The following is a 13,678-nucleotide window of genomic DNA, read 5'->3' as shown; positions in this document are numbered from 1 at the left end:
CGTCCTTAGAGAGCTTTTGTAGTTAGGAACCTTAATAAATGTTTGTTTTAGTCCAATTAATTTCTGAATAGTTTAAAAAAATATTTGAGACTTGTGTAATGTTATTGCTACTTTGGTTGAATGTTATTGCGTCATAACTCATTAACGTGTTGTCATGAGCTTTACTTTGCTGGAATGCTTTGAAAGTTGACAGGCGAAAGTGGCATGGCTGGCTTCAAGCAGTGAACGTACAATATCATCAAGTAAGAACAGCAGATAATACAACTAATAAAACAATATATTTATTTACTGACCTAAAGTTCTAACTCGTATTTTTAAAATGTGAACTTTACTGCATTAAATTAATTCATTCTTAAAATTTGAATAAGAATTGTTTTTATCGACTTGTCACGAAACCTTTAGACAACGGAAAAATGTAAATAATTTTTTATTTTATTCAGATTATTTTTCTAATATAATTTAGGGGAGTAAACTAACAACTAGCTGCCAGTAAATAATTCAAGCTTTCTTCAGATTAAGATAAAGCAACTTGTTTCGAAGCTCAATGTTTCAGTACAAAATGTTGCAGCCGAAAGTTGCCGAAGTGTAGCGATGTGAGCCGAAGTTTTCAAACATGGCGGCGGTTTGGCTCCCGCTTGTCAACAAAGTTACTCGAGTCTCGTCCGGCTAGACCGGTGGTCGCGGCGCGTTGGTCTTCGTTTAGTTCAATTCCAATTCGGATTTTTTACGGAGATCGTTTCAAAAAAACAAGTGAAAACGTGATTGTTTTGTTAAACATCGTGAAAGTGAATGGTGTTTGTAAAGTGCTAAAGTTTTGTTTTTCCACTGCTAGATAAAAGTTGGTTTAATTTTATAGTACCTGGATCGTTGTATAAGCTTATTATATATTTTATTTACTACGACTGATTAAAAATACAGTATTATTTATGTAATTTTAAACAAAGATACTGTCAACTCAGTTACTAGTGTCGAAAATGTTATACATAACTGTTACACATGTTATTCTACTAGACAGCACGTTTACTTTGTTCATTCAAGTTATCAACAAACAATAAACGACCATTTCCAGTTTCTTTGGCTAGTCAAGCGAGTTCTATTGGATAGCGCGACGTAGTATCGGTGCACGTAAAAGTTTTAAAACAATAAATATCGGTAGAAAAACATGACATTTTTTTCATTCTTTTATGTACATTTATATGATTGCCTTAAGGTATATAATTCCAACCGTAGGTTCATGGTTTTAACGCAATTTTTTTAATTTATATTTAACAATCATTGTTTATGATGTAACAGCAGATGCAAGTGAAATGAAAATTAATGTTATGGGCTTTACTGGTGGATGAAAGTATAATCGCGTAATATTCGGGGAAAGGACAAGAATTAGGTCATCGTGCATAAACCGTTTTATGCCCTTGTCTAAAATATTTTGTTTGCCAAAGCGGAATTCCGGATGAATTCCTGCCCACCCCAGCGAGTTTGGGATGTATTTAACTGGCTTAAGGAACGTGTAGGAGCTTTATACTATTGTGGTCAAAGCTTACACGTATTATGAAAAGACCCTTTATTTTTTATATTTCTGCCACTTTATCTTTTATTAAAAACTCGAATGTATCTTTTATATTTTGAATATATTTTTTTTAAATAAATGTACTTACGTTGTAATTTGTGTTAAAGTCATAAATAACATAGGTTTATTGTCGTACTTTACTTCAATTATAACTTAGGATAAGTCATTATGTGCTGTTAGAGTGCTTAAAATAATGACGCTGAATCGAATAAGCACTTCAAACCAAACTTAAGGTAGACGTTGTATTTTTTGTACATCCTAGTCACTATCAAAATGACAAAGTTTGTCTAGACTACAGATAAGCTCCAACTAGCTAAATTGCTAAGGAAATTGTTTAGTAAATTCAGTCGCTTGATAAATTCGTATCTGCCAACGCTCAGTTCCTGACTTTAATCTTCTCAACTCAAAGGCGAGCGGTTTCCTAAAGTCTCAAGAGCTCTCAGATATTAATTGGCCACGATTCACTTTATAACGTTTTATTCCTTTTCTTTCGTGTTGAAGAAACCTTATAAACTACGGCAATAAACAGTCAAGTTGTTGTGGCATTGCATTCAGATTAAGGCTATTTGTTATTTAAACAACTTTCCCTTATATGGTCAGTCAACTTTGTGGGCGTGATGCGTTTGAAGTGATTTATTCATTCCTTCTTCTCATATATAACAGTTGACTCTCAAGTTGCATCTTGGATAGTTTTATAAAATGAACGGATGGTAATGCATGCATAATATCTACAATAAAATCTCTAACGAATAACGGTAAATAACATAAATAAAATTTATTGATGAAGAATAAAACCTCTTGAAATTTCCATTAACATCACTTAGTAACATACTATGAGGCAAATATTGATCGTTTTACTATTTATAAATTGAGTACAAAATATATCTTAAATAAATCGTATTCAAGGTTCATTAACTCATATGTACTTTACGATACTATAAGATGCGGCAATACACAAACGTGGGTGTCGTGTTTATCAATGCGACCCACACTCCAACTTTCTAACTAAAGTCGGTAACGTACTGTTATTTAAAAAAAATGAGCTCACATGAGTCAGTGATTCGAGTCCCATCGGGACCTGGCTCACATTCCAGCCCTGTCCGACGCAACGACAAACCGGACCTAGATGCGACTCCATTGGGCCCTTTAAAAAGCCAACATCGTAGCGTTGTCTTTCGTAACGGACAAAAGATTATTTAAATTCTTGTTTGCGTTCTTAATAAGTTATCTTGATTGATACGCAACATGAAACAATGTTTAAAATAAAAGAAAAAACAAATTGCGAATGAGTAATTGCTCTTCAATCTTGGAAATTTTGAGGTCAATGAACATAACATGTGGTAGAAGGGAGTTTGTTCCCGTTTGCATTTACAGGAATATGAATTATAAGCAAGGTTCATTTTTTTACCTTCCTTTCGCATGTTGATGTACAAAATTCCCACAAGAATACACGGAAACATGAAAACCATGTACTTTTGATTCAATGCTTTACTTAGGAAAATCGCTACAAATTTATACAACAAATGTATAGAAGAAATATATCATTGAAAAATAGACAAAATAAAATATTTTAAAAAGTCATTGACTATAGTTTACTTTTATGAAGTCTATAAAATGTTAATACCTTTTTTCATAGTAATTTAAAAGTCTATCTGTTCATTTGGATGTTTAGAAAGCTTTCAAATCTGGCAGAGGGTTGCATGTCCCATTTCGCTTTGTGTGTAGTTTCCGGTGGCGGAGGGTCGTTGTTTTTTTGTTCACCATCTGCCGCTGTGCAGGTGACGCTGTTCATACAAAGCAGGTGAATCGAACACACCTTACTACATATGTTTATGACTATTGCTTACGATATGTAATATCTTTGATTAGTGTAATATTACATTTTTATTTCGTACTAAACGACTATTTGAATACTACATTTTTTAAATGTTTTCTACACAGGCTATATTTAAAAATAGAAGGCTCTATATAGTTTCAAAGAGCCGTGATTTAGCAAACTGCAGTGAGCAATATGTTATGAGCTTCTACCCACGCCTCGATGTCGACAGGGAGGTGCCTTTTCTTGCTAACACTATAAATAATATCCTTGGAAAAATAGCTTGCTACTAATCAACAAAATGTTACTGATACCACGCACTATCTTTTCTTAGCGAACCTTTTTAATTAGTAAAGAAGTATTAATTTTGTTGACTAATTTGGTTCGAAAAGCTTTTTGATTGGAGTGGTAGTTTTACAAAACGATATTGGTATAATCACCTAGTACTAAGCTAGTGTTTCGCATGTTATAAAGGTGAAAAAATAGGAATATAAGTAATGAAATATTTTATATGCAAATGAAATGAAACCCCATGGGAAACAATGCACGTAAACTCAGTTCGCTGTTTTAATATGCCAAGTGTTGTCTGTTTGTTCGCCCATGTGTCTTATCATGTTGGCGACATCTGTTGAGTTTTCCTGTTTGTGTCTACTAACGAGCGTTTATTAAATTAATTATTCTATAATTTGATATGCGAAAATTTACTGAATGATTAATTATTTCAAATAAATTTTGTGTAAATTAATTGTTATGGTAAATTAATGCTTGATTTAACTTTATTGATTCAATTTATTTATTAAATCACTTCTATAGTTGCTTATTTTGTACCGCAGGGAAAATATCAAAAGAGACCAAGATGTTTTAAACACCTTTTTGGTAAATTTTGTAGAATGTTCAATAAGTTTTATGTCATCGACTACAGAATCTATTCAACGATGATCTTGCAATGGGCAATTATTCAACCATAACTTTGTAAATAATGTATAAGAATGGGAGGCATGTTTCGACATCTGGAGGCCACAGATTGAATAGCATACGGAGCGAAACATTTGTCTTTAGAAAACAACTGACAAACAGGCATAAGTTTATCCATTGTACACTAAAATGCAATCTCGTTAATATCAGAATTTAGACCACTTGTAAGATGTCTTTAAGTTTTTTCTCGTGACATTTTTTTTATCACTAAGATGTACCGGAAACGGATGCAATACGGGTCAGGTAGATCTTCTCGTGTACCTTGAAGCGATAGTAATTGATTGAGAAACCCGTGTGCATCGGTGCATTTAATTTGTAAATTATTGTCCATTGTTTCTATTTCACGGCTCATTAAACCGCATTGCTGGAAATCGTGATCTCTCAGCTAATATTCAGTTGCATGTGTAAATGATACGATCCTTGTAGTCTATTAACAATACTTGTAATCTGTTTATCTTCATTTAATTTTGAAAGAATTTGTATTTTCATATTAAAAATTATACACTTACTCTACATAAAGGGTAGCATTTTGGAGCAACGAATTGTTCTGTTATTAATCAAACACGCACAAGTACAAACCTAGTGTTTGCACTAGACATAATAAGGATAATGTAAAAAGGGATATACCATAAGCTCACGTTGTGGAATAACGTACTTGTAGCGTAGTACTGATCAATACTCTCGGTTTCCTAGTTATCCTGTCTAGACAACGTCTCTATTTTAAGCGTTGATTTTCAGAATCAATGTATATACCTTTTTTGTTAAGCCAGTGTACAAGTAATTATTTTTGAACTCTGTGACAATATGGTGTTTTTTTTCTGTTGGTAATAACAGAATTATCGTTTTTTTAATGAAAAGTCGATATGTACAAACATATCTATCGGTTCCCCGGTTGCCGCTGGTGTCGCGGGAACATTTGACAGGAAATTGGGTTATCTCAATGTCAGCTGAATTGCCCTATGCTTCCTTTTAATGTTTACAATTTAATTATTACTCCAGGGGAATGTCCTTTGTAAATGTGATTTCGCTATGAGGTCTGATTTGTACATTTTATTTGCCTCTATTAAACTATTTTTTTAATTAATCATTAGAAGATCGTAATTATTATTACAACAAATACAAAAAATGTCATTATAATCTGTCTACACAATCATATAAAATTCAGAATCAATAATATATCTGCACTAATATTATAAAGAGGAAAGATTTGTATTTTTGTATGTATTAAAAAAAAAAACTGAGCCGATTTCAATTCAGTGAGTAACATAGGCTATGTTTTTTGTTATTTTTTAATGTTTAAGACGAAGTCGCGAGCAACAGCTAGTATTTTTAAACTAAAAGATTATTTATTTATATCCAAATTAATCGTGCATAGCTTAAGTATGAATGTAAATTATTTTGCCCTCCTTAGGGTGAGTCATTCGATTTCTCTCCACGAGCATCGCAGCTTCGGCAAATAATCGGCCCATTAATTTCAATTCGAAGTTTATACCGAGAAGTGATTAATATTTTACCGGAACCGAGCTTCGGGAGCCAGTTTTTTGTTAGACTTTTTTTATTTTAACATCGCTTTATATTAAGTTTGTAGACCGTAAACATTTATATTTTGAAAAACGTTTCGTTGAACTAAATATAAATCTCAATCTCTATTGGCAGTAGAAAAAATAATAACACAAAAATTGGAAGAGCAAGTGATAGAAACAAATGAAAATTAGATAAAAATCCGTCCTGTAATCCTTAAATACGCTAAAAATTAGTTTTAAATCAAGCTTTTCTTCTAACAGCTTAATATATTTCGTCTATTACAGTTTTACCGTAATTTACTTTGTAATGAGTCACTCGGCTCGAGCGCTTGTGAAACACGCCGCGATTTCTGAACAATTGCTCACGCTTAAGTTGCCACATCTCGCTTATGAAACAGAAATATCATGATATTGACCTTATAATGTTTCCTCTGATCGGTTTAATAAGCGACATGATAGTACTGTTCGTGACCTTGTCGGTGAACGTATTGGGACAGTTGTACCGCGCCTTGTCACGACAATTTACTATTGCTGTTCTATACTGTATTATTATGCAGTTAATAGGCACAAGGCTTCTTTAATATCAAGTGTTATAACTAAACAGCATTTGTAAAGTATAGCTTTCGACCGCGATTCCGTCTGCGTGATATAAAAAAAAACAAAAGATTATCCATTTAAACTTTCGTATTTATAATATTATTAAGAAATAAGTTAATTTACCATTAAAAAGGTAAAAAGATGAGTTTACTTCTCGCTCCTTTTAAAAAAATAGATACAAACCTTTGATCAACTCATAAAAGAAGTAACTTTTTTCTTGCACTGCAATATATGATTTTGAATCAAGACATCTGTGTGGTCGTTCTCTTCAAGGATAACGTTTGGAGCTGTAATTATACTGAGCTCACGGGTCGTTAGCTCGTACTGAATAATGTTACGTAGCTACCATCATTTTGGCTTACAAATTACTGCAAGAAATGAATATACATCAATTTATTTCGTTTTTATATTTCACGAAAATAAGAGAAGTCTTATACCAATAATGAACTGTAAGTTAACAATTCTTTTTAATTTTAACTGTGTACTTGATTTTATACGTTATTTGACAAAATTTGCATAGAATAAAAAGTGTTGCATCCATAGATTAAGAAAAGTAAAAAATATCTATATCTCTAATAAATATCTATCTATAGTATAAATATAATACGAAATTGATTAAACAATCTTAATAATCTGGTATTTTATCTCAAATAATTTGTAATTGGTTCACTTAAATACTACGTCATACACAATTCTATTATCATATTATATTGTTTACATAAATTATCTCGCCATATGTGTGTATTGTATGATGCATTTTATTACTTTGTTACATTCAACTCAAGAATAAGGCGGTTTTCTGTTTTAAGACTATTTTTGTCGTCATATCAAAACCAAAATTTTGTGATAGAACTAACATTGTAGGTTTATTCGATGTGCATTTTAGCGACAGTCGGGAACTCGACCTCTTTCTTTCGATACTCAGATGCGGGAACTGAGAGCTGTTATAACGAGACTGTCGTCCCTCGTCAACATGCATTGACAATACGTGCCTAGAAAATTAAAAACACAAAAAAAAAGGTCTCGAATTACGACGGCTTTAAACATGATTGAGAGGATGAGCAGTTTACATGGTTTCGATATAATCTGCAGTGGTATTTTTGTTGAATTCAGTAATTTTAAATCAGTTTTTCAATTTAAATTTTATGTTAACATATAAACACTTCAGGCGAAAGTTGGAAAAACATCGTTTAATTCTTTTATATAACCGAAATTTACAGAAGGTACAAAAGAAACGTAATTGAAATTGTTTTTGCTACTTTGTCAATAATCGGTCGTCGGGATTTCTAAAGCGAATTTTAGAAAAAAGGAGTCGTTCTATGAAAACAACTACCTACTACTGAATTGAATAATTTAAAATTAAACATGTAACTGCTTTTCAAATGATAAGACCAATTTAACTCCAAATTCCATTAATTTTTTTACGTCTGTCAGATTGCAAGCGCTTACGAAGCAAAGTCTTTAAGATTTCCCTCAGCATTCGGCCGCAAGCTTGTTAGATTTAAATAAATGGCCTACATTGCAGTAGGAAAACAACATGAACAATCATTATTTTGAAAGTATCATGTAGGCTGATCGGGTCATGTGGGGCAACCTTTATGCTAACGGTGCTATGCCTTGAGGTTTTTACTTCGTTAGCCATCGATACACTTCAGGTATAGCGGTTTAAATCATCGTCTAACGGTATAACTTATACTGGGTTGCTGAAGTCTCCGTTTATTTAATTATTACCTAGTTGATCCATTAATGTTAGGTTGATATATGTTTCCACGAGGTAAATATGAAATTGTGTAGTTTGGAAACGCATTTTATGAATTCATCGAACCTAAAACATTAATGAATGGTAAAATGTAGCCAGGAAACCGGCTATTAGACATTTTGCTCCTTATCTATAGTATAGTAACGCTTTTTATATGCAGAAATATCGTAGGTCAGTATAACGTGCAATAATTAAATTTGTTTAGCGACTTCGAACGTTAATAATTCGTGATAATTTGATTATAATCCCTTTCAAAATAGCTACTGATGAAATTATTAAACTCGGATGAAGCGAGAAAGCTTTTTTAATGTTTAATACTTGTTGACCTGATTTTATATACTCACATTTACTTTCAGTTTTTTAACCAAGTTTACTTTTTAAATGCATTTAACGAGTAAAAAAGTTAAAATCAACGTTAGTGATTTTTTTTCAAACCGAAACAAACTATTTGAAATTTTAAATCTTATTGGATATTCTAGTAGATAGAACCTTAATGACCGTGCTTATTTACTTTGGAGATAATTTATTTGGCGTGTTTTCTTGTTTTAGTTTTTCAATTCTCGAAGACATTCTAAAAGCTTTCTTTGTATGTTTATTGTGTTACGAAAATGCAAGTAAACATTTCTTGTGTGTAACGTTTCGTTTGTATGTCCCGCCGCACGACACTCAACACAACACGAGTTGATGCTTAGTGTCGCAATTAATCCCTTTCACCGGAACAATGTCTAATGACGCAATACAATAGTTAATGTATTTATTATTTTGGAACCGTGTTACCAATCTGTTCAAATCAAATGTTATAACTTTAATAATAATTATTTAAGCATAACTTAAACTCTTCATCAACATAATTATTAACTAACTTCCAATAAAACGAAACTTTTCCAATATCCTTTTACGAAAACAATGTGTCGTCGTTATAGATTTGGATTATAATTCACGTAAAGGTTTTCTCTTAGCGACATATAGAAATAAATAAGTATGTTAAAGTATTGATTGTCATTTGTTCTTTAAACCTTTGTGTTTGATATTAAATGTAAGTTAAAATTTTATTTTTTACACACGGTCCTCGGAGTATCGGCAAGTTTTTGTAGTTGAGCGGGTTGTCCATAAACCTGTATCGGACACGAAGAATCTTGCTCTTACGCTTTGAGAGATAGTACCTACATCCGGTATTAACAGCTTCGATGCTTGAGATATATTACGTGATTATTTTAAAGTATGTAACAAGACTCTAAGGTATAAACATTACTTCATAATATATTATGTCTTGTTATAACGCCGACAAGTCTAAGATGGGACATGTTTTAGGTTCAAATAATACTTTGATAGCGCAACTGCAGTGCAAGTTTGGTCGAACGCCAACGATATCATTCCAAGTCTTGCATTTGTTTACGTGATAAGAATTATTGTGCGAAAGCCTTGAGAGAAACTGTATAAGCTACATAGGATCGTATACGTCTTCTTAATCTAATGTTGAAGTTGGGAACGTCTCCAGTGATACGACTAAATAAATACCGACGAATTATCAATCTGTAAATATCTCAATACTATATTAGTGAGAAATGTATCGTTCCTTTTTGAATGTCCTTTTAGATGGTTATTAACATTTGATTTACAAATTACTTAATAAATTCACTGTTTATTTTTTTGTATGCAAAATGTCTCGTTTCATGTTTCAAGCGCGAATCGTAAAATAAATCTCTGTACATCATACAATGTTGTGACTAGTGTAAATAAAAACGCAACGTGTTGTAAAGTATTTAACATTCCATTCCTAAAGCGACGAGCAAATTGCTTGGATAATTCCTCTTTGGATAATTCGCAGGAACTGCGTGTGAAAAATATGTTCACGCTGCCATATCGAGTCGTTTTGTTCCTGTTTGACACACACATACGCATTTATAGACAAGTATATACAACACACATATAAATTATCTCCTCCGTTTTTGTTCAGAAACATGTCATTGATTGCGCATTGTTTGAACAATTGTTAATTGGTAATTGCAAAAGGTTCCTAGTAGACATCGGAAGTTTAATATCTGATATTACTTGTACTTATAAATCATACTTCTTTGAGTGTTTTTATAATTTCACATAGCTTAGTTTGATGAGTGTATTTTAATCTGATTAATCGTCAAGTGTAATTTATTTAAACTGTGGACATTTAAAACTATGAAAAGGTCTGGCCGCTAATTCACTTCACCATGAATATATATTTTTTTAATTTGCTGTTCTTAATTCAAATAAAAATTATTACATAAACCGTTTGTCCCACTTGCTTAAACGTAATGATAGCCTTGTAGGAATACTTTAAGTGAAAGGTAAACACTTTGTCATTGTAAAGGCTTTGTTGAACTATGATTTATCGCGGTTACATTTTGTTCTGGAAAATATTTTTAAATCAAACACGCTTATTTACTGCGTATAACGGCTAACATTTATACGTTGGTACTTCAACTAGTTCGAGCTAAATGTTTCGAGTTGAAGGACCGTAGTTCAAGTCAATACTTTCAAAGCAATATAACTTTTGCGTTTATAATTTCATATCTATTATGTTTGTTGATATAGTCCGACCGTTGAGTTATTTACGTAAATAAGTTATATCATAAAATCCTTTGTAAACAAATAAACCTTAAAGTTTCGTCAAATCATTAAACTTCATTTAAAACAAATAAAGCTACTAAAATGTTTTGAATGTGTTAAAGTCGTGCATAGTCGCTGAGTCGCAACAGAGTAACCACGGTAACGAAAAGAAAATAAAGGATATTCTGATCGTTTTAAAGTAACATTTAAATAATAATGTGAATTGTAATAGAAAACTCATTATTAACTTTGTCGGAATTATCGTTTTATACACCCTGATTTTACTCGATGAGTAAAGACGTCGAAGTTTATTACGTTCTTCAACTCAAACTAGTTGACCTGTTCAATAATGTTTTAAAATTTAAAAGATTTATAAGTCGGTGAAAATGAGAGCAAATGTCCTAGGAAAATGGTAAACATAGATAACGTAGTCTATGAACTTGCGCAGGCGCTGCCTTGAATCACGATTGTGCTGGAGTTAGTCACGCCGGCCCCTAGCCGCCAGCCGCCACTGCACCGCGGATCGAGTTTCCATTCCTCATATTGTGATTTCTGCTCTAAAAACTTGCTTATGACTTACTGCCTACCTTTGTTACTAGTTGGAAGTGATGTGACGACAAAAGCGTTAAAATAAATCATATACCTATAGTTACAAATTCATGGCGGTAGTGCAATGAATATAATTGTAGAACAAGTCAGTCTTATGACATTACACGTAGGATTTTGACCGACTTCTCAAAAGAAGGAGGTACTCGTATGTATATTTTTTTTGTAGTAGGAATTTTGCGGTAATAATGTTAAGATTGAGTACGAGTAAAGTGCGGGATCAAGACGTCTCTTTTATCAGTATCTGATAAGAATAATAAAAGTACCTTTTATCTACTTCCGCGAAAAAATCCATGACCACGATAATTTCATTCAGACACCAAAGTCACGCACAAGGCCGTCCTCATATCTTTTCGATTCACACTTTATCATAAAAATTACACTTTGGTTACACATGATTCATATGTTTTTTAACAACGTTTACGTTTAATAATTGTAGCTTACTGTGAGAGAACTATGTTTACAGTGCGACTGAGATCTTTTAGTTCTGTGTTAAAAAGAAAGTACTTGGTAGTAGTCGCGTAGATAAATCGGGCAATATCTTAACGATTCATCTCGTGTACCTTACGCATAAAACCGGCTCGAGTGAGCAGCGCATGCTGGGTCGTTCTCGTTCCGCAAGCTTTGTCCACGTTCCGCCCTGCGAGTCGTAATAAACGTAAGATCTTATTCCTCCTGGCCCGTCTTGTGATATCCGGTGCTTTATGCCTCTTTGTATGTGACTTAACTAAAACCTCCTTTGAAGGTATTATAGTTTTATTTGTTCTTGCATTCTTTGCTCCGGTTATTGGTATGCAATGCTATACACGTAAACGAAGAAATATTTCTGAACCAACGAATTTAATAATATCATAGGCTATTTTATGTCTTGCCTTTTAGTTCGTTTGATAAAACCTTTCTGTTTAGTATTTGTGTGCTAGCCGTATCGATTGTATGTATCCTAACGTAAATTTAAAATAATATTGAATTTACATTTCATTAATAAATAAATTAAGTTACAATTAATTTCATTAAGTAAATGTCCTTTCGTGACAATGATGTTCATTTCAATTACATTATAACGTCTAGTTCATAACATAAAGCACTATTACAATTAAAAATAGCATGGTTTTACGTATGGCACTAAATAGTGATAACACCTCCAACCTTGAATGCGATTTCTACCCAGTAGTAACTAATTAATTTACACGAGTGTTAATTTAATTAAAACGAGCTCTTAGTATTAAGGGTTACTTCATACGTGTAATATTTTAAAACAGCCAACGTGTCCTATGTTTATCTTTCACGGAATATGTTAACGTTTTGGTACTAATGATCGTGTTGGCGTTCTCGTCGAGTGAATAGGTTCTTATTAAGTCAGTCACCTATTTGTTGACGGGTTACAGTGCGTATAAATATATTTGCAAGCAAACGACCGCGAACACATGTGCAAAATATAATAACTATTCTTTGATGTATTTTCTCCTAGTCTCTTTTTACAATTGGGCGTCTTTCACAATTTACATTTCATATAGGCTAATGACATGGCCTCATTTTATGATTGGATACGAATATGTGATTGGTTATTGTTCGCGCATAATCTTATCGTACCTTCGATAAAACTAAATTATACTTGTTTCAAGCGATCGATACACCTTGCCAGTGTTCCCATGATTTACCACGCTGGCACCTTGCTAGCCTGTAAATCAACTTTTACGGCTCAATAGTTAAAGTAAAATAAAAAAATTAGAAGCACTAGTCACAGTCACGGAAAATTGATTAAGTGAATTACACTGTTTTTATTAATGTATTTATTGAATTGTACAAAAGTAACTATTTTAATCTATTATATGACTAAGTTGTAGTGAATAAATATTGTTATAAAAATAAGCTTATACTTCAATCAACTTTTAGAAAGTGGTAAAATCAATTTGTGCTTTGTGAAAGTCATTACAAGTACAAAAACAACATGAAGGACTATTCATCAGGAAATAATTTCAAGTGAAACAAAATCCTGTGACTATGAAGTGTGACGTCTCCTTGGTGGCCAGGCTACCGTAAAGTGCCGTATATCCGCCGTCGCGATGGCCACCATGTCGGGCGCTCTGACCCCCAACGCACCCGCCTCCACCGACGACGAACAAACGCGCCGACGGTCGGTCTTTTATGTGCCATTGTTTGAAAGTTTCGACAATTACCTGCCCCTCACAGCCGAGGAAAAAGAAGCACTAATATGTGGCCAGAACATTGACGAAATTCCAATAAAACCG

The 13,678-nt window shown here is 32.9% G+C and overlaps 1 protein-coding gene and 1 long non-coding RNA gene across 2 annotated transcripts in view; both read left to right on the top strand.

Moving 5' to 3' along the window:
• LOC106107795 overlaps positions 1–13,678 on the top strand; it is a 98,308-nt gene that overhangs the window by 70,680 nt on the left and 13,950 nt on the right. The gene's annotated exons all lie outside the window — the stretch shown is intronic.
• LOC106107974 lies at positions 667–13,678 on the top strand. The gene is made up of 2 exons (XR_001225895.1): positions 667–838; positions 13,323–13,678. It is a non-coding gene; the product is annotated as an uncharacterized LOC106107974 (long non-coding RNA).

The sequence above is a fragment of the Papilio polytes genome, unplaced genomic scaffold, assembly GCF_000836215.1.
Source record: "Papilio polytes unplaced genomic scaffold, Ppol_1.0 DF821845.1, whole genome shotgun sequence".
NCBI classification, from domain to species: domain Eukaryota; kingdom Metazoa; phylum Arthropoda; class Insecta; order Lepidoptera; family Papilionidae; genus Papilio; species Papilio polytes.
Note: the sequence above shows the minus strand (reverse complement) of the source record. Positions and strands in the feature narration are given on the sequence as shown.